General features: G+C 39.2%; 1 protein-coding gene and 1 pseudogene across 6 annotated transcripts in view; both read right to left on the reverse strand.

The window, feature by feature from the left end:
* HSD17B12 (hydroxysteroid 17-beta dehydrogenase 12) overlaps positions 1–22,167 on the reverse strand; it is a 278,867-nt gene that overhangs the window by 125,757 nt on the left and 130,943 nt on the right. The window lies entirely within an intron of this gene.
* LOC135967021 (large ribosomal subunit protein uL23 pseudogene) lies at positions 5,874–6,434 on the reverse strand (annotated as a pseudogene).

Raw genomic sequence — 22,167 nt, forward strand, 5'->3', positions numbered from 1 at the left:
CATCTGGAATCAAAACATCACCTCTGCTATGGTCTGAATGTTTGTGTTCCCCCAAAATTCATAGTTGAAACCCTAACCCGCAAGGTGATGGTACTAGGAGGGGGCATTTGTGGATGGTTGGGTCACGAGGACAGAGCCCTCATGAATGGGATCAGTCCTCTTTTGGAGGTCTGAGAGAGCTCATTTGCTCCGTCTGTTATGGTAGGACACAGTGAGAAAGTACCATTTGTGAACCAGGAAACAGTCCCTCACCATATACCAAATTTTCCAGGACCTTGATCTTGGACTTCACAGTCTTCAGAACTGTGAGAAATAAATTTCTGTGGTTTATAAGCCACCTGGTTTACGGCATTTTGTTTTAGCAGCCCAAACAGGCTAAAACAGTCTCCTAACAAATTAAATAACTGGTGCTCTACGTATTTAAAGATAATGGTGGATTTATTTTCAATACATGGCTTTCTGCCATATATGGTAACCCCTAGGCCCTTAGGCAGCTATTTTTTTATGCAAAATATTTTATGCCAGTCCCTTGTTGGGCAAGACAAGTAAATAAATGAAAAAACACACACACACACAGCATACACATACATATGTAAAAACATATATGGAGAAGGCAATCAAAAACTGACTGGATCCATGAAGAGAATCCCCAATGCATGCATTTCTCTTTTCCTTATCTTCAGCTTGGTGATCTATAACAGCTTCCCATATCAGACAGTAAGCAGAGATGTGTAAGCAGATGCAGATAGATGAATGAACTGGGTGATGCTGAAAATCTGTGAATTGAAGCATCTAATACATGAATTGAAATAAAAAAAAAATTCTCTTCCTCCAAATAGTTGTATGAACAAATCAAAAGGAAAAGAAGAGTTGGAGGGAAAATGAGACAAAGAACAAAATCTGGTCTATGTGACACATTTATAAAACTGATGGCCTGTCAGCAAGACACTGATGAATATTTTTGCAGGATAAAAATGGCAACGCAGGTCTAAAAATAAACCACTGCTCTGCAGACCTGTCTGGTTCAGCTACACCACTGGAATATAAACATCCTCACTCGTACATTTTGATTCAAGGTTTCACAAAGAAGGAAAAACTGAACGTTTTGTTAGTAAGACAAGAAATTTTACATGGTTATAAATCAGTTATGTTCTCTACATAATATACACTGAATTTAAGTATAATGATTTTCATTTTCTAAACAAGTAAAATAAATGGTAATGACAATATGCCACTAACCTTTTATAAAAGACTATTTCCTTCCAACCCAATTATAATAAAATAAAATAAATATAAAATAAAATTATAAATTATTTCTAATTTGACGTGAATGGCAGATCTAGTCAAAATGCTATCTCAAATGGCTCTTGAAAAGGGGTGAAAACTCTATTATCTCATCTTGCATCCGAATTTACAATAAAAGTTACTACCTAAAATGCAAAAGTGAATTTACTATCCTTTACAAGTAGCACTGTAATTCATCAAGTCTATTCACCTTATTCAATCTTGCCTTATGTTATGATCTTGGTCTTAAATAGTGATTTCAATTCTAAGAGTTACAAACCTCTGGAAGATTCTCCCAGAAAATTCGGATGACTATCATGCCACCTTTTTTTAATAGTAAAACTGAATTAATTCCCCATAACAATAAAATGTGAATAATAAATTACACTTGATCCTTTATGACCACACTGAATTGGAATAAATAGAAAATTAAAAATGACCATCCTGCTTCTACCCGCGGCCACTAGTCTATTCACAGCACAGCAGCCAGGGCATCTTTGCAAAAAGTAAATGACATCACATCACTACCCCTGTTCAATTCCTTCAGTGAGTTCCCATTACTCAAAATAGCACACCACCATGGCAGGCTAATTCTTAATTTTTTTTTTCTTGTTGCCCAGGCTGGAGTGCAATGGCGCGGTCTCAGCTCACTGTAGCCTCTGCCTCCCGGGTTCAAGCAAGTCTCCTGCCTCAGCCTTCCAAGTAGCTGGGATTACAGGCGCCTGCCACCACTCCTAGCTAGTATTTTTGTATTTTTAGTAGAGATGGGGTTTCACCATTTTGGCCAGGCTGGTCTCTAACTCCTGGCCTCAAGTGATTGGCCCATCTTGGCCTCGCAAAGTGCTGGGATGACAGGCGTGAGCCACCGCACCTGGCCAATTCTTAAATTTTTTGTAGAGACAAGAGCTCACTGTGTTGACCAAGCTGGTCTTGAATCCCTGGCCTAAAGCAATCCTTCCACTTCAGCCTCCCGATGTGCTGAGATTATAGGTGTGAGCCACAGTGCCTAGTCTCACTGCCTAATTCTTGACAGCAGATAGCTACACATTAAAATATAAATACATCCTCCAATATACATCTGTATACTTCCTCCATTGCAGCTGGTTTGCCATCCAAGTAATGGCAAAGTCTTCTAATGGAGAGAAACAAACAAACAAAAAACATATAAAGAGCTGTAAGATAAAAATAATTTCATTTTAGGAATTTTCATTTTCAACCTTATTTTTGTAGTAGGGTCACAAAGTTAAGAGAAAACTCTCAATTCCCACTTCGAGCTTGCTCCTCTGTCAGAACTCCCCATGGGACTACCCATTTATTCAGTTGCTCAAGCCAAAAGCCTCAAAGTTGGCTTTGATTCCTCCCATTCCCATATCCCATATCCAATCCTCCATAAGACCTGTCTACTCTCTCTAACACATACCACGTATTACCACTTCTCACTCCTAAAAGTACCATGCCCTGGTTCATTTATACTTCCCCTAGATGACTGCAAGCCTCCTTAACAACATCCTACTTCCACCTTTTGCCACTAGTCTATTTACCACACAGCAGCTACAGACATCTTTGCAAAAAGTAACTGACGTCACATCCTTAGCCCTGTTTAATTGCTTCAATGACTTCCCATTACTCAGAACAAGATCTCAAGGTTTTTTTATGTCCTACAGGATCTTTCATGACCTCATTCATGCCCCTCTTCTACTACCATTTTCTCCTCTTATACTCTCGGCTTTGCCTTTCCTCAAACACCCCAAGCCCAGGTCCACCCATGGGTCATTTCACTTGCTTTTTCCTCTGCCTGGAACATTCTTTTTGGTTTTTGAGATGGAGTCTCGCTCTGTCACCCAGGCTGGAATGCAGTGGTGCGATCTTGGCTCACTGCAACCTCTGCCTCCCAGGTTCAAGCAATTCTCCTGGCTTAGCCTCCCGAGTAGCTGGGACTATAGGCATGTGCCACCATGCCCAGCTAATGTTTTTGTATTTTTAGTAGAGATGGGGTTTCACCATGTTAGCCAGGATGGTCTCGATCTCCTGACCTCGTGATCTGCCCACCTCAGCCTCCAAACGTGCTGGGATTACAGGCGTCAGCCACCACGCTCAGAATGCCTGGAACACTCTTACCCCATGTTTGGCTCCTTCTCACGCTAAGGCCACTCAATGTCACGTCTTCAGAGAGGCCTTCCTGACGACCCTAACTAAAATATCCCCATCCCAACCACCCATTTACTAGTTACTTTCTATCCCACATTCTTGCTTTATTCCACTTCCATGTGCAATTACATTATTTATCTCGTATTATTGTCCATCTTCTCCTACTTGAATGTAAGCTCTATGACTGTCTTGCTCATCACCATATTCCCTTAAAAAGCTAACATATAAATTAATAATCTACAGCAGCAAAAACTGCAAACTCAAATACCTATAGGAGCCAGGAGGTCATGAAAGTGAGTAAATCAGGCAATTTCCAGCTAATATGGAAATGAAGGCCCAACACAAAAACAGCTTGCTATTTTTCAAGAGAGACCTGATATACAACCTTCTAGATAAAATCTTCCAATTGTTTGATGATAAATTATGTTTTGTTTTGTTTTTTCATTAAAACTCTACCCAACCGGGCGCGGTGGCTCAAGCCTGTAATCCCAGCACTTTGGGAGGCCGAGAAGGGCGGATCACGAGGTCAGGAGATCGAGACCCTCCTGGCTAACACGGTGAAACCCCGTCTCTACTAAAAAATACAAAAAACTAACCGGGCGAGGTGGCGGGCGCCTGTAGTCCCAGCTACTCGGGAGGCCGAGGCAGGAGAACGGCATAAACCCGGGAGGCGGAGCTTACAGTGAGCTGAGATCCGGCCACTGCACTCCAGCCTGGGTGACACAGCGAGACTCCGTCTCAAAAAAAAAAAAAAAAAAAAAAAACAACTTTACCCAAGCCAAATATACCACATCTGTGAGCCAGATACATACACAGGCTACCACTTGTTAACTTCTCACCTATAGTAAATCTTCCACGTTTAAACTTACTAGGTGCAATAGATTATTCTAAAGATGACTGTTAAGTCATTCCATTCCACATGCTCTTTTGCAATGTGAATTTGCCATTCCTCCCATCAAGAGATGGAATCTATTTTCCCTTCCTTGGATATGTGACTTGCTTTGACCGACTTGCTTAAGGGAAGTGTCAAACAATCTAAAATATGCAGCATTGGTTTTGGGACCTGATGGCAGGCAGAGGCTGAAAAAGTAGAAAGTCAGTTGTTAGCAAAGGCCAAGAAGAGCCATGAGAAAATTGCTATTAGATACAGGACAGACAGTGACTCATGTTACATAGTGGTGGAATGTTTGGCAAGACTGTTGTCTGCAATAATATTTACCTAATTTAATAATTACATAAGAGAGAATATTTACCTAATTAACTTATCGACTGGCTAAAGATATTTCCAGGTAGAACACTGAAAGTTAAATGCCAATTGGCTTCTTTTAGCTGCATATGATAAAGTACGGGGAAGAGAGAAATAAACTAAAGAAGGACCTGTTTAATTTTTAAGCAGAATTTAGAGGAAGTAAAGGGGGCCCCAAACAGTCTCTACAACTGGCAAAAGATCTGGAATTTAAAAATGGTCTCTGGGGAGATACCAAATCAGAGGTTTGTCCATAAGATCTTTTGCTGAGACCTTGAAAATATAGACCCTTCTCATCTATACAAAGGAACTTCTAAGAATCTTAATGACCTTTTCTTCAACAGACAGATCCAAAGTAAAGACAGTTCTGTCCTGGAAAGGGATTATGAATGTGGCTTCTGGGACATAGAATCAATCCCTAACAACATTCATAGAAAACTCTCAAAGTTTTAAAGAAAACTATAGTACTAAAAGTACCACCAGTTTGGACTAAGAGGAAGAAACAGTTCAAAATGGGAGAAATAAAATATCTGTGGGTTCCCAACTTCACATAGGTAAGAAGCAGGTTGAAAAGCTACTCAGCTACAAATATGACCTATTTCTTATGAAAAAGAAAAAAGGAGGAGAAAGCCAAGAGCCCAAAGGGTAGAGTTAATAGCCTTACAAAACAATGTACTAGGGAACAACTCTCAAGGACCAGAACTGGACACTATTCAAGGTGTGTGTGTGTGTGTGTGTGTGTATATATATATATATATATATATTTTTTTTTTTTTTTCTTTTGGAAGTCCTTGTCCTTTACTGGGCAAGGAGTGAGGGAAGCAGACAGACCGGTTGGACGTAGTAGGTGGGTATATAAGGACAAAATGCTACCTGAAAGCCAGCCAACCCACACTCCCCGAAATGGAGGCTAATACCCTTCAAACTCTGGGCATTGGTTGTCTTCCAGGGATAAAAGATGGGGCTCTTGTAAAGCTTCTTGTTACCCTCAACCATGGAGGCAGGTTCTGAGCTCTGGTTTTCCTACAACACTAACTCTAGTCACATAGATCTCTGGAGTGATCAAACACGGTGGAGTGGCAAGGTGAATGTTCCAAAAGGATAAGTAAAACAGGAGTCTTGACCAAGCCCTGTCACAATGTCAATGCCTGTGTATGGCCTCCCAGCCCAACCAGAAATTGACAGAGGCATGTATATGGTGAAAAGATATACATATATTTAGAATTAGCCAGCTGGACTCCATTTAGATGATCCCAGTTTCGTTGGCAACATCCACAGCACTGTAATCAGGAGCCAGTCCAACATATGCCTTCTTCTCTCCATCAGGCTGAATCAGGGTGTTGACCTTGGCCACATCCATGTCATAGAGCTTCTTCACAGCCTGTTTGATCTGGTGCTTGTTGGCTTTAACATCCACAATGAACACAAGCGTGTTGTTGTCGTCTATCTTCTCCATGGCAGACTCAGTGGTCAGCGGAAACTTGATGATAGCAGAGTGGTCAAGCTTGTTTCTCCCGGGGGCGCTCTTCCGAAGACACGTAAGCTGCCTTCGGAGTCGCGGTGTCTTGGGCCGCCGGAAGGTGTGTGTCTTGGGCAGCCGGAAGGGGCCGCCGGAAGGTGGGTGCGGGTCTTCTTTTTTTTTGTGGCTGTGAACACCTTTCAACACTGCCTTCTTGGCTTAGCCTTCGCTTTGGCTTCGGCTTTATGAGGGGCAGGAGCTTCCTTCTTTGCTTTCGGCGCCATCTTGTGAAAAGGCTATTCAAGGTATATTTTTGATACATGGGGTAAGAGACTTAGTAACATGTGCCCAGATGAATTTCAAAATTGCTATGGAACAGTGCTTCCAATTCTTCCTCTTTTTAAATGGGAGTGACTACTACAGTTTTCTTGCCCCTGTCTCACCACTGTATGTTGGATGGGGGATGTGAGACAGAGGCAGGAAACTTATCTTTTCATTCACAGATTTCTACATCTAAAGAAGCTGTACTGGAGCAGCTGTGCCTAAGAAATCTCATACGCATCTGGACTTTAGTTAGATGAAAAGATACTGGACTTCAGGTCGATGCCATAATGAGATAAGACTTCTAAGAGAGGCGTAGGTATATTCTGCATGTGGAAGAAATGTGAATTGTTATGTTCAAAGGGCAGACTGTAGCAGACTATTTCCAAAGATAGCTACAACAATACCTTCTATCTCATGCCACTTTGCTATAGGAACTTGACATTCTCCCATCAAAAGGTAGAATATTTTCCCTTCCACTTAAATCTGAGCTGGTCCTGTGGCTTGCTTTGACCAACATAATTTGGTAGAACTGGCTGGGTGCAGTGGCTCATGCCTGTAATCCCAACACTTCGGGAGACCAAGGTGGGCGGATTGCTTGAAGCCAGGAGTTTGAGACCAGCCTGAGCAACACGGCGAAATTCCATCTCTACTTAAAATACAAAAATGAGCTGGGTGTGGTGGCACATGCCTATAATCCCAGCTTCTTGGGAGGCTGAGGTATGAGAATTGCTTAAACCCAGGAAGCAGAGGTTGCAGTGAGCCAACATGGTGCCATTGCACTCCAGCCTGGACGACAGAGCAAGACTCTGTCTTGGGGAAAAAAAAAAAAAAAAAAGAATGTGGCAGAACTGACAGTGTATGACTTTCAGATCAAGGGCTTAAGATATCTTACAACTTCTGTTTTCACCTTGGAACAATCTCAGTACCATGTAAGGAAGCTCAACCTAGTCTAGTGAATAATGAGAGATCACATGGAAGAAAACTGAGGCTTCCTAGGTAACAACTAGTATCAAGGCCCCAGACATGGAGGTGAGGCCATCATGAACCCTCTACCCCAGCCAGTACCATGTGGAATAGAAAAAGGTTGTCTCCAATAAGCCCTGCCTAAACTCCAGATCCACAAAATCATAAGCAATAATTTTTTTTTAATCACTAAGTTTTAGGATAGCTCATTATATAGCAGTATGTATCTAAGACACTGGAGAAAAGGCTAATCTGAATAATGGAAATGTGTGAATTCTTGAATTTTTAAAAAACACATTTCTAATATGGTGTAAGCATTCACAGTGACTTTTAGGATAACAGCCTAGGATTCATTCCTTCATACACCAAATATTTACTGAGCTTCTAATATATGTCAGGTACTGTTCTAGGCCCTGGGAAAACAGTGAATTAAAGTCCTTATGGAATTGATATTCCAGTAAGAGGAACAAAAACAGGCCTCTAAGGATCTGCTTTAATAAGTAACATGATTTCTTATTAGCACATCAATATTGTAAGTTAGTGTTTGCCAAATAACTAAATCTAGTCTTAACTTTCTCCTTGAAATCATTACTTGGATGCTTTATCACTGTACCAGGAGCTATTTTTAGCCCAGCCTTCCTTCAGACTGAGCTAGAAAAAAAGCAAGGTCAAAATGATATAAGACCACTAGCAAATTTTGTGCACCTGAATATTCAGGTACCTTCTATGTACTAAATTTATTCTGATTTAGAACACTAGCACTTTCTCACCTTTACTCCTGACATATCCTCTTCTGGGGCACCCTTCCCCTGCCTCCTTCACCTGGGAAACTCCTGACTCCCTCAGGTCTCACCACCATGCCAGATGTTCCTCTTTCTTCTTCCACTGCATCCTATGCATATATATATATGCATACATATACAGTATAATTTATTGTTTCTTTGTTTAACTGTCCCAACTAGATTGTTAATTCCTCCAGGGGAGGAACTGTTCTTTCATTCCTAACATAGGAATCTACATGAATAGTAAGGTAATCAATAGTAAGTGATCAATAAGTGTTTGCGAAATGAATGAGCCTTAAAACCTTGATTAAATCATCGTTCTCTTGTCTGTAGAATGGGGCTAATATTCCAAGGAGAAGATGAAACTGCAACTGCCTGGCAAATTATAAAGCATTACTCAAGTATTTTATCATTATTTACCAGACATAAGCACAAATTGCCTCTTTATAATACCCAAATTTATCCTCAAAGTAGGAAGACTTGCTATACTTAAGGACACAGAAAAGCATACCAACTTTCAAATAAAATTCGTACGCAGTAGATATAAGTTCTGGTTTGTGGTTGCTCTTGTTTTGTTTTCATCAGTCCCTCCATTTTGCAATCACCTGTTGTATGCTATCTGCATTTTAACTCAAAAGCACAGAAGAAAACCTTCAGGGTTTGAGACACATCCAAAGGGCAAATGCAATTTAATCTATGGGTTTGTTAAAAAGTCAGAGGATTTTTAAAATTAAGTTAAGTTTCAGGTTTAACCTAAACTTAACTTAATTTTCAGGCCACAGTTCCTCTTCTTTTCACATAAATGTGGCTATTTGAAAACAAGGTGCTTGCATGTTATAGTACCTCAGGCAGGATTATAAAAGTTCAAAGGAGTAAACAGATACACATATGCACCATCAGAGTCATAATTCAATCCCCGATACATCTATCACCTAGCAGGAGGATGTAAAATCAATGCAGTCCAACATGGTAGCCACTAGATACATGTTGCTATTAATTTAATTTTTAATTAAAATGAAACAAAATTAAAAATTCAGTTCATCAGTCACACTGGCCACATTTCAAGCTCTCAATAGCTGGTGACTACCAAACTGTACAGTGTAGATACAGAATATTTCCATCATCATAAAAAGTTCTGTTTGATAACAGTGCCTTCAATGAGTAAAACATAGGTTTCATATCAAATTACTGAGATAATTTTTAAAATATGATTTCTAATATGATTCTCTGCCTGCAATAATGAAAACAATGTGATATTTCTGAAGAAATGTTAAACAAAGGGGTAGTCTGGAAAGACATCACTTTTTCAAAGGCTGACATCATGTAAAAGTTTACATTAACATTCATTCTTTGAAATGACTAATATTCCAATTAAGGATAATTCACTTTGTTTAGCAAAGTTTTCTCACTGTAATACAGACCATTTGTTAACGCGGTGAACTCAAAATCTGAGAGAGGTCTCAGTCAATTTAGAAAGTTAATTTTGCCAAGGTTAAGGATGCACCCATGACACAGCCTCAGAAGCTGTACCCCAAAATAGTTGGGGTACAGCTTGCTTTTATACATCTTAGGGAAGACATATACACCAATCAGTACATGTAAGATTTACATTGGTTATATCTAGAAGGGTAGGACAACTCAGTGTGGGGGAGGGGCTTCTAGGTCATAGGTAGATTTAAACATATTGTGATCGGCAATTGGTTGAAAGAGTTATTATCAGAGAAAAAAATGTCTGGGTTAAGATAAGGGGTTGTGGAGACCAAGGTTTTTTGGTTGTTTTTTTTTTATTTTTTGAGACGGAGTCTCACTCTGTCGCCAGGCTGGAGTGCAGTGACACCATCTCAGCTCACTGCAACCGCCGCCTCCCAGGTTCAAGCAATTTTCCTGCCTCAGCCTCCCAAGTAGCTGGGACTACAGGTGCACGCCACCACGCCCAGCTAATTTTTGTATTTTAGGTAGAGACGGGGTTTCACCGTGTTTGCCAGGATGGTCTCGAGCTCCTGACCTCGTGATCTGCCTGCCTCAGCCTCCCAAAGTGCTGGGATTAGAGGCATGAGCCACCGAGCCAGGCCAAGACCAAGGTTTTATCATACAGATGAAGCCTCCAAGCAGCAGACTTAAGAGAAAATAGATTGTAAATGTTTCTTATCAGACTTAAGGTCTGTGTTGATGTTAATGCCAGAGGGTTTTAATGAGGCATGTCCAACCCCTACTTCGTGGCCTGAGTCAGTCTTTCAGGTTAAATTTTAGAATGCCGTTGCTGATGAGGAAGTCCATTCAGATGGCTGCAGGGGGCTGGGAACCCTTCAAATTTTATTCTTGCTTTACAATGTGTGTCTTTATCATCACCATCTTTGAAGTTTGGGTTAAGACAGCAATTTTCTAAAAGCTTTCCCATTTGAAAAGTCTGAAAATTTTCTTCAAATTAATACATCACACTGTAAGCCAGGCATGGTGGCTCATGCCTATAATCCTAGCACTTTGGGAGGCTAAGGTGTACAAATCACTTGTGCCCAGGAGTTTGAGACCAGCCTGGGCAACAAGGCAAAAACTCAGCTCTACTAAAAATGCAAAAATTAGTCAGGTGTGGTAGTACACATGTGTAGCCACAGCTATTTGGGAGGCTGAGGTAGGAGAATCACTTAAGCCCGGGAGGTTGATGCTACAGTAAGCCGTGATTATACCACTGCACTCCAGCCTGGGCAACAGAGCAAGACCCTGTCTCAAAACAAAAACAAAAACAAAAACAAAAACCAAACAAACAAAGAAAAAAACACACTATAGTTTTTAAAGTACTCTATCTGCTAAAAATATAGGAAGCATACATTATTCTAATACCTGAATGTTAGTTCTGTAAAACCTAACTTTAGAATGTGCTTTTTGAATAGCTTCTTTCTAAAGATAAAATAAATATCTGTGCAAACGTAACTAAATTTATAAAATGATACACTAATCCAGTACTAAGATTTATATTTATATGCATGAAGTAGGTTCTTTTCTTTTGAAATATTAAACAAGCTTTCAAAAGCATGATTTAAAGGTAGTTTACAGAAATCCCACAAATTCAATGAAATTTTCAAAGAGTTTCTAAGAACAATGGTAAATTATTTATCTACTTTAAAAAGAATGACAACTAGTCTGGTGGCTCATGCCTGTAATCCCAGCACTTTGGGAGGCTAAGGTGGGTTGATCACTTGAGGTCAGGAGTTCAAGACCAGCCTAGCCAACACAGTGAAATCCTATCTCTACTAAAAATACAAAAATTAGCCAGGCATGGTGGCACATGCACCTGTAGTCCTACCTATTCGGGAGGCTGAGGCAGGAGAATCACTTGAACCCAAGAGGTGGAGGTTGCAGTGAGCTGAGACCGTGCCATTGCACTCTAGTCTGGGCAACAGAACAAGACTGTCTCAAATAAAAAAAATAAAAAAAATAAAAAACCCTAACAACGAAGTATTTTTGCTCTAGGCTCTCTTGCGAGGGCAAAATATGGTTCATTTCCAAATACTAGATTAAAACCCCAAAGAAACTTCATTTTAATAAAAATCGTCTTCAATATAAATCTTTAGGAAGTCTTCAGTGCTCATTAGCACCCTCTAGAGTCAGTTATAGTTCAGAATGAATCAGATCTTAAAACATAATAATTCATTATTTAAAATAAAAATAAAATATAGATGAATTATTTTTAAGGAACTTAAATCGCATATCATTTCCCCTCAAGAATTTCAAAATTGATCGCTAAAAGTTCACATATCCTGCTTTTTCTAAAAGTGAGTTCACTCTGGCAGTGTCTCTGAGATATTTATGTTATTTTGCAAAAGATGGTTCAAGTAAAAGATACTACCATTTTGAAAGTCTACCATGCAAGGATCCCTGCTTTAAAACCTATAAGTCAAGTATTTTTATGTCTAATTGTCCCGAATGTGCCTAAATTTTAATAATCACTCTAACTGTAAAAAGGTTTGCAGAAGATATGCTCCATTAAAATAAGATAAAGAAGGAAACATATTTCTTGAGTATGTAGAAAACTTCAAATGACAACTCATTGTAAGGATAGTTGGCTCGGGTTTTTGTAAGAGTTAAGAAAAAGAAAGCCTCTGTTTACTGTTTCTCAACTATCACCCACTATATTCTTTTAGGGAAACGTATCTCCCAATTTCCACCAACATGAAACCATCAAGCCTCCTTTAACATTTTAGCTTCAACTGAGTGATCTAGTTCTCCCTCCCTAGAAGGGCAGAAACACAGGCAGTCTAGCATCCCCTAACCCTGGCTCCATTCCCCAGCCCAGAATTGCACACGTACCAGCCCATGTTCTGAACATGTGCCTCTGTAACCCTCTCAGGTGCTCACTCACACATAGTCACCATTCACACTGATGAAGCCCAGTGTTCACCAAGAGATCAGGTTCAGCCCAAGCCACAGAGGTCAGGCCAACTCTTTCCCTTTTCTATTCAAAAAAGGGGGGAGTCGTAGTCAATTCACAGTTTTCTGAGTGCTTTGAATATACAAATAGCAGCAAAACATTTCTTGTTTATATCCACTTAATTTAAGGTTTTCTTTAGTCTGTTCAAAAAATTTAAAAAATTTAAAGTTATTATTTGAGTTCATTCTAGGGGAGAAAAAAAATCCAATTACTCACATCTTATTAGACTTGCCTAATGTTTCAAAAACTGAATACATCCTACCAGAGGGGACAAAAGGCTGAAAAGCATTGCATCAAAGACATTAAGTCAGAGAACTGATAATATATCCTTCTTTGATTCATCAACAAACTCATAAAGAAGAGGACTTATGCATAATAGTCTTGCTCATGGGCCAGGTACAGTGGCTCACACCTGTAATCCCAGTACTTTGGGAGGCCAAAGCAGGTGGATCACCTGAGGTCAGGAGTTTGCAACCAGCCTGGCCAACATGGCAAAACCCCGTCTCTACGAAAAATACAAAACTTAGCCGGGTGTGGTGGCACGTGCCTGTAATCCCAGCTACTCGGGAGGCTGAGGCAGAAGAATCACTTGAACCTGGGAGGCAGAGGTTGCAGTGAGCCAAGATTGCACCACTGCACTCCAGCCTGGGTGGCAGAGGGAGACTCTGTCTCGGGGAAAAAAAAAAAAAAAAAAGGCTTGTTTATGAGGGGTGAAAACAACTTCTTTCTTTTATGTAGATAAAAGCTACACAGCTTGAACTTTACCTGGCTGTGTTACATCCTCTCCTTTCTGCTCCTTCTTACCTGAGCTATTTCACTGCCCTGTGTTTTCTCCACTGGAGGGCACAGTTAGCTTAAAAAAAAAAAAAAAAAAGGTGAAATCTCATTTGGTCTGTTGTGTAGTTCCAGAAAAAGCATGGGTGAGAAAGGTTATAGTTGCTATTGGGAATGATGTTTTAGTAATATTTCGGAATTTATCTCTGTTATCCTTGAAAACCATTATAAAAGATAATCACTAATTGGCTAATAGCCAAATATGCTCCAAATATCACTATCTATGAAGTATAAATAAAAGATGAGGTAGAAAACAAGGAAGATAAAATACAATGGTAGAAATGATCCATTTTAGGCACAGAGTAACCTACATACAAATAGAAATTCTCCTTTTCAACAATAGTACACCCAGCTACGGTGGTCCCAGTAAGACATCTCCATGAGAATGTGGTATTGAACCATTCAGTTCTTTTGCAATGATAAAATTCAGATGTTCAGCAAAAATGGGGTTATTCTTATTTTTTGCATAATTATTTTAGAGTTGATCCAATGGGGATTGCAATTCAGCATTTCATTCACAGCTGCCTTTTCTTTTTTTTTTTTTTTTTTTTGAGACGGAGTCTTGCTGTGTCGCCCAGGCTGGAGTGCAGTGGCCGGATCTCAGCTCACTGCAAGCTCCGCCTCCCGGGTTTTTACGCCATTCTCCTGCCTCAGCCTCCCGAGTAGCTGGGACTACAGGCGCCCACCACCTCGCCCGGCTAGTTTTTTGTATTTTTTAGTAGAGACGGGGTTTCACCGTGTTAGCCAGGATGGTCTCGAACTCCTGATGTCGTGATCCGCCCGTCTCGGCCTCCCAAAGTGCTGGGATTACAGGCTTGAGCCACCGCGCCCGGCCAACAGCTGCCTTTTCTTTATAAACCTAATCAATCCTGAGGGTGTACTGCAAAATATTTTCAGTATGTTTAGGAGAAAGATTAATAAAGAGATACATAGTTACTGCCGTTCTAGATAAAGTCAATAAATGTATAGTTTTCAGAGAGATGTGTAAAACAGTAGACTACTGTTGTTTTAAAAATTGCTTTAGAATAAAACTGTTATTCATCTTTAGCTTACCAAAAAGCTTTCCAGGCTTTTATTTGTGTTAAAAATAATGTGATTACCTCTATGTTGTTACTCAGGATATCATGTTTTATTAGGCCAAAATATTATAACTTATGCTATGGGACTGAATGTTTGCATCCCCCCAAATTCATATGTTGAAGTTTAAATCCCCAATGTGATGATATCTGGGGTGGGGCCTTTGGGAAGTAATTATTAATGGGATTAATGCCCATACAAGAAAAGACACAAGCATGTGACGACACAATGAAAGGACAGCCATCTGCAAACCAGGAAGCATGCCCTCACCAGACATCAGAAGCCTTGATCTTGGACTTCCCAGCCTCCAGAATTTTTAGAAATAAATTTGTTTTGTTTTAGCCATCTAGTCTATAGTATTGTGTCATAGCAGCCCAAACTGACCAAGACAACTTAGTTTTTTGTTAGATAATCCACGTTAATTTTTGTAAAGTAACAAATGGGGCAAAAATAACAGGTGAGATTAAGTCTTCCAAAAAAATTATCCTAAACATCATGTATATTTAAACAAAGTATGCATGTTATTTGAGAAGTGATTCACTAAAGAAACCATAATTCTACACAATTCAATGGCTGCCAGACCCAACCTCTGCACTTCTAAGAGAAGAGGGAATTCCATTTGCCTGGTAACACAACTGATAACTCCCAATCCTTTTCCCTGCTTATTTAAATTGTGACTATCTCTCAGAAGAGAATTCTAGGCAAAGGGATAAATTAGACAAAGTTTGTGCTGTAAATACACAAGGAATGGCCAGGAGGTCAGTATGGTTGGAGTGGAGTAAAGAAATTCCATTCAAGTCTCAGTCTAAATGTCAACTTAATGAGAAAATCTTCCCTAACCATCATCCTATGTAAAGAAGCAGGGATATACACTTCCTCTCCATCCTCCTCTATTATTCTGTCATCTACTTTATTTTTCTTCCTAGTACATTTCACCACCAAACTTACCAAATGTCTGCTTATTGTCCATCTTTCCTCATTAAAATGCAAGCTCCATGAGAGCAGACTTTGCCCATTTTGTTCACTGCTATGCCCCTAGGCATGGCAAAGTGTCTGACATACCAATGGTGATCAATTAATTTATTGAATCAGTTAAATAAAATAACTATGGGAGTATAGAGAGAACCTAAGAACAGATGATATAACTTCCCTGATGTTATATCTTACTCTTGATGATATATCTATGGTATATGTCATATCCTTGATATGAGGCATCAGTACCAAATAAGGGGCAGAAGTGATAGTAATATAAAAATATAACAAAAAAATAGGAAAAGAGGCATAAAACTTTCAAAATTAAAACCTGTAATAATAGCTTTCCTATTCTTTTTGTACTTGACTTTGGCCCATTATCAAAGAATCAAGATTCTTTTACTAGTCAGCATAATACTGTACCTTAAATATAGGAAAAGTTGTCTTTCCAAGACCCAGTGAGTGTTTCTCCTATAAAACTTAGAAGGCAGGAAAAGAATGCACACCCACCCCCTACAACACACACACACACACACACACACACACACACACACACACCCCTTCACACAGACTGAGGTCTTTTTTTTCTGTTTTGATACAGAGTCTCACTTTGTTGCCCAGGCTGGAGTGCAGTGGTGTGATCTTGGCTCACTGCAGCCCCCACCTCCCAAGTTCAAGCAATCCTTCTACCTCAGCCTCCCGAGTAGCTGGGATTACAAGCGTGTGTCCTCATGACGGCTAATTTTTGTATTTTTAATAGAGACAGGGTTTCACCATCTTGGCCAGGCTGGTCTCTAACTCCTGATCTCAAGTGATCTGCCCACTTCGGCCTCCCAAAGTGCTGAGATTACAGGCATGAGCCACCACGCCAGCCTGAGGATTCATTTCTTATTATCCTAGAGTCCTTTTAGACTTGGGCCTTATATTACTGCTATTAAAGATAAACAATCTCTATCTTCTTTTTTAAAGCCATATTTATACACACACACGAGGCTCTCCTGGTTCTTAAAGTCTACATCAGTAAGGACATAGCCCCACCCCACCAGGGATGCAAAGTAGAGTCCATGTCCCTGAGTTCCAAACATCTTTGCTCCAGCTTTTCAGTGACCCGGATGGTACATTTCCCCACCATTTCTATTTTAAAAATAAAGAAATCTACCAGCCTGGGCAATACAGCGAAACCCTGTCTCTACAAAAAATACAAAAATTAACATACACCTGCAGTTCCAGCTACTAGAAAGGCAGAGGTGGGAAGGATTATTTGAGCCGGGGAGGTCAAGACTGCAGTGAGCATGCCACTGCATTCCAGCCTGGGTGACAGAGCAAGACCCTATCTCAAAAAAAAAAAAAAGAGAGAGAGAGAGGGAAAGAAATTTAAATGCCATTGAATCTGTAACCTTATACTTCCCAAACCAGGAGCATCTGAAATGGATTTCACAACCTTTATATTTAACACATTAATATGGAAAAATGGCAGAGTTAAGATGATACCCCCAGGATAATGAATACAATTGACTTCTTATCAGCTTTGGAACGTAATTAGAGAGAAATATGCACAAAGGAAAGTAATGTATCCCCATATACAAGTACCCACTCAGCCTCACTTCATAGCCAGTCCTGATCCTTTTCAAATTCAATTGAACTACTTTGGGCCACAGTCCCCCAGATTACCAGGTACTTGCTAAAAATATTCAGAGTAACTAAAAGCAGAGCATCCTAAGAAACTTACTTCAAGTTAATTAAAAAGCCAATATTCCTGAATCACTTGTTAATAGTTCTCAAAGAATAATGGCAATCAGACAATTCCCACATACCTCTACTCTTTGGTTTTATAAACTATACACCTGGGCACTAAAATAATTTAACGACCTGATATGGACAAGAACTCAATAACAAGCATAATCAGGAATGAGACTTTATTTATTCAGTAGACTTGCGACCATATCCCATACAAAAGTCTTGTCCTTTCATCTGTTTCTGTATTCAAATGAATAGCAATAAATTAGGTTCACCCAAAACCCACAGGACTTTAAATCAATTATAAAATTTCATTTGAAACAAGAAAATTTCCCTCCTTTTCTGTTGAATCTGTAGCTTAGGATGCTTTCAGCTGAAACTAACAGAAATACCCTTAAAAAAAAAATGGAATTTTTGGCTGGGCACGGTGCCTCATGCCTGTAATCCCAGCACTTTGGGAGGCCGAGGCGGGTGGATCATGAGTTCAGGAGATGGAGACTATCCTGACTAACACGGTGAAACCCCATCTCTACTAAAAATACAAAAAATTAGCCAGACGTGGTGGCGAGCGCCTGTAGTCCCAGCTACTGGGGAGGCTGAGGCAGGAGAATGGCATGAACCCGGGAGGCGGAGCTTGCAGTGAGCCAAGACCGCACCACTACACTCCAGCCTGGGCGACAGAGCGAAACTCTGTCTCAAAAAAAAGAAAAACAAAAAGGAATTTTTTATCTCAAAATAACAGGAAACAAAATAACAGGAAACAGGAAACAGGCACTTCCAGAGTGGGCAAACTGAGTGGGTCAGGAATAGCATCAAGGTCCCAGAAGCTTTCCAACTTTCTTCGCTGCGATCTCAGGGTGTTGGTTCTTTCCCCAGTTTATCCTGTCTGATCTTTAAGGTGGCTGCAGGTATCCCATTCTCACATAATAACACGCTCTCTTCTGCCTCTTCTTTTTTTTTTTTTTTTTTTTTTTTGAGATGGAGTTTCGCTCTTGTGGGCCAGGCTAGAGTGCAATGGCGCAATCTCGGCTCACCGCCACCTCCGCCTCCCAGGTTCAAGCGATTCTCCTGCCTCAGTCTCCCTAGTAGCTGGGGTTACAGGCATGTGCCACCACGCCCAGCTAATTTTGTATTCTTCTGCCTCTTGTTAAGGCTGGGAAAGTCTTCTCAGAATCTCTCCCTCCAGCAAATCTCCTCTCACATCTCATTGTCCAGAACTGCCATATGCATGCTCCTAAACCAACCACTAGCAAGAGGAAAGAAATCACCAAAATAAGCTTAAACTAATCAAGATTGGTCAACTTTTCCTGAAGTATATGATTATACGGTACCTATACAAATGTGGGATTCTGCCAACTAGCAACCAACTAAATTTGCCACATCTTCCCCAAGTGTTGTAGTCACTCTGTGCTGAGGAGACCATGCAGAAATCATCTCTCATTCAGTAGATCAGAATTAAATTAGAAACAAGAAGAGATTAATTCATACTTTAACACAAACACAAACCTACAAGGTTCGTTCAGTATTTAGTCAGCAGTCATTTGTATTTACTGAAAATACCTAAAACAAGCTAATCCATCAACTACCCTAAGAGGTTGCAGAAACTTTACTCACAAAGAAAGTACACATCAACTACATCAATTTATACCTCTAATCTACTATATTTTAAAAATTATCTCCTGGAATTAAGTGCTTTTCTACCTTTTCATCAGGCTTACTTTGTTGCTTTGCTTAAAGAAAATGAAATCTAAGGCAAATATTGCGATGGGAATTACAGCTAAGCTAGCAGTGCCTTGCCCATATCTCCTCTGACCATACCACTGTGGAGCATATTCCAAATGCATCTCTTTGCCCAAGGACTTTGTGCCTACATCAAAAATGAAGAAAAACTTCAAATAAACCATCTAACGATGCATCTTAAAGAACTAGAAAAGCAAGAGCAAACCAAACCCAAAATTAGTAGAAGAAAAGAAATAATAAAGATCAGAGCAGAAATAAATGAAATGGAAAAAAAAAAATACAAAAGATCAATGAAACAAAAAGTTTTGTTTTTTTTTTTTAAGTTAAAACTGATAAACCTTTAGCCAGACTAAGAAAAACAGAGAAAGATACAAATAAATAAAAAATGATAAAGGAAACATTACAAATGATACTGCAGAAATTCTAAAAATCATAAGTGGCTACAATGAGTAACTAGATGCCAATAAATTGGAAGATCTAGAAGAAATGGACAAATTCCTAGACACATACAACCTACCAACATAGAACCAGAAAGAAATCCAAAACCTAAACAGACCTATAACAAGAAATGAGACAGAAGCTGTAATAAAAAGTCTCCCACTAAAGAAAAGCCCAGGATTGGATGGGTTCACTACTGAATTCTACTATTAGAATATTTAAAGAAGTTAAATTCTATTTCTACTATTAGAAATATTTAAAGATGACATAATACCAATCCTTCTCAAACTATTCTGAAAAATAGAAGAGGAGGGAATACTTCCAAACTCTTTCTATGAGGCCAGTATTACTCTGATATCAAAACTAGACAAAGGCACATCAAAAAGAAGGAGAAGGAGAAGGAGAAGGAGGAAGGAGGAAGGAGGAAGGAGGAAAGAGGAGAAGGAGAAGGAGAAGGAGAAGGAGAAGGAGAAGGAGAAGGAGAAGGAGAAGGAGAAGGAGAAGGAGAAGAAGAAGAAGAAGAAGAAGAAGAAGAAGAAGAAGAAGAAGAAGAAGAAGAAGAAGAAGAAGAAGAAGAAGAAGAAGGTGGCAGCTACAGGCAATTATCTCTGATGAATACTGATGCAAAAATTCTCTACAAAATACTAGCAAACAGAATTCAATGATACATTAGAATAAGGGTGTTCAATCTTTTGGCTTCCCTGGGCCAAATTGGAAGGAAAAGAATTATCTTGGGCCACACATAAAATACACTAACATTAACAATAGCTGATGAGCTAAAAAAAAAAAAAAAAAAAAAAAAAAGAAATGCAAAAAAAACTCATGTTTTAGAAAGTTTACAAATTTGTGTTGGGCCATATTCAAAGCCATCCTGGACCACATGTGGCCCATGGGCCGCAGATCGGACAAGCTTGCATTAGAAAGATCCATCATGACCAAGTGGGATTTATCCCTGGGATGCAAGGATGGTTCAACACACACAAATCAATGAATGTGATACATCATATCAACAGAATAAAGGATAAAAACCACATATTCCTTTCAGTTAATGCTGAAAAAGCATTTTATAAAATTAAATATCACTTCATGATAAAAAACCTTCAAAAAACTGGGTACAGCAGGAACATACCTCAACAGCCCCTAAGCCAGCATTATACTGAATGGGGAAAAACTGAAAACCTTTCCTCTAAGATCTGGAACATGATAAAGATGCTGACTTTCACCACTGTTATTCAACATAGTACTGGAAGTCCTAGCTAGAGCAGTTGGACTAGAAAAATATATAAAGGACATCCAAGTTGGAAAGGAAGAAGTCAAATTGTCCTTATTTGGAGATGATGTAATCTTACATTTGGAAAAACCAAAGGACTCCATGAGAAAACTATTAATATTAGAACCGATAGACAAATTCAGTAAAGTTGCAGATACAAAATCAACATACGAAAATAAGTAGCATTTCTATATGCCAACAGTGAACAATGTGAAAAGAAATTAAAAAGTAATCCCCTTTATAATAGCCACCCATGAAATTAAATGCCTAGGAAATAACCAAAAAAGTGAAAGATCTCTATAATAAAAACTATAAAACACTGATGAAAGAAATTAAAGAGGACACCAAAAAATTGGAAGATATTCCATGTTCATGGATTGGAAGAATTGATATTGTTAAAATGTCCATACTACCCAAAGCAATCTACCGATTCAATGTAATCCCTATCGAAATACCAATAATGTTCTTCACAGAAATAGAAAAAACAATCCTAAAATTTATACAGAACCACAAAAGAGCCAGAACAGCCAAAGCTATCCTAAGCAAAAAGGACAAAACTGGAAGAATCACATTACCTGACATCAAATTATACTATAGAGCTATAACAACTAAAACAGCATGGTATGGGCATAAAAGCAGACACAGTGACCAATGCAACACAATGGAGAACCCAGAAACAAATCCACACATCTACAGTGAACTCATTTTCAACAAAGGTGCCAAGAATATATACTGAGGACAGTCTCTTGAATAAATGGTGCTAGGAAAACTGGATACCTATATGTAGAAAAATGAAAACCAGACCCCCTATCTCTTGCCATATGCAAAAATCACATCAAAATGGATTAAAGACTTAAATCTAAGACCTCAAACTATGAAACTACCACAAGAAAACATTAGAGTAAATCTCAAGGACATAAATCTGGGCAAAAATTTCTTGAGCAATACCCTACAAGCACAGACAACCAAAGCAAAAATGGACAAATGGGATCACATCAACTTAAAAAGCTTCTGCTTTGTAAGCAGAATCAAATACAATCAAAGTGAAGAGACAACCCACAGAATGGGAGAAAATATTTGCAAACTACCCATCTGACAAGGGATTAATAATCAGAATATATAAGGAGCCTAAACAACTCTACAGGAAAAAAATCTAATAATCCAATCAAAAATGGGCAGAATATGTGTACAGACATTTCTCAAAGGACAGACAAATGTCAAACAGGCATATGAAAAGGTGCTCAACATCACTGATCATCAGAGAAATGCAAATCAAAACTACAATGAGATATTATCTCACCTCAGTTAAAATGGCATATATCCAAAAGACAGGCAATAACAAATGCTGGCAAAGATGTGGAGAAAAGGAAACCCTTGTATACTGTTGGTGGGAATGTAAATTAGTACAACCACTATGGAGAACAGTTTGGAGCTTTCTCAAAAAATTAAAAATTGAGCTACCATTTG

This window comes from Macaca fascicularis, chromosome 14, assembly GCF_037993035.2.
Source record: "Macaca fascicularis isolate 582-1 chromosome 14, T2T-MFA8v1.1".
Lineage (NCBI taxonomy): Eukaryota > Metazoa > Chordata > Mammalia > Primates > Cercopithecidae > Macaca > Macaca fascicularis.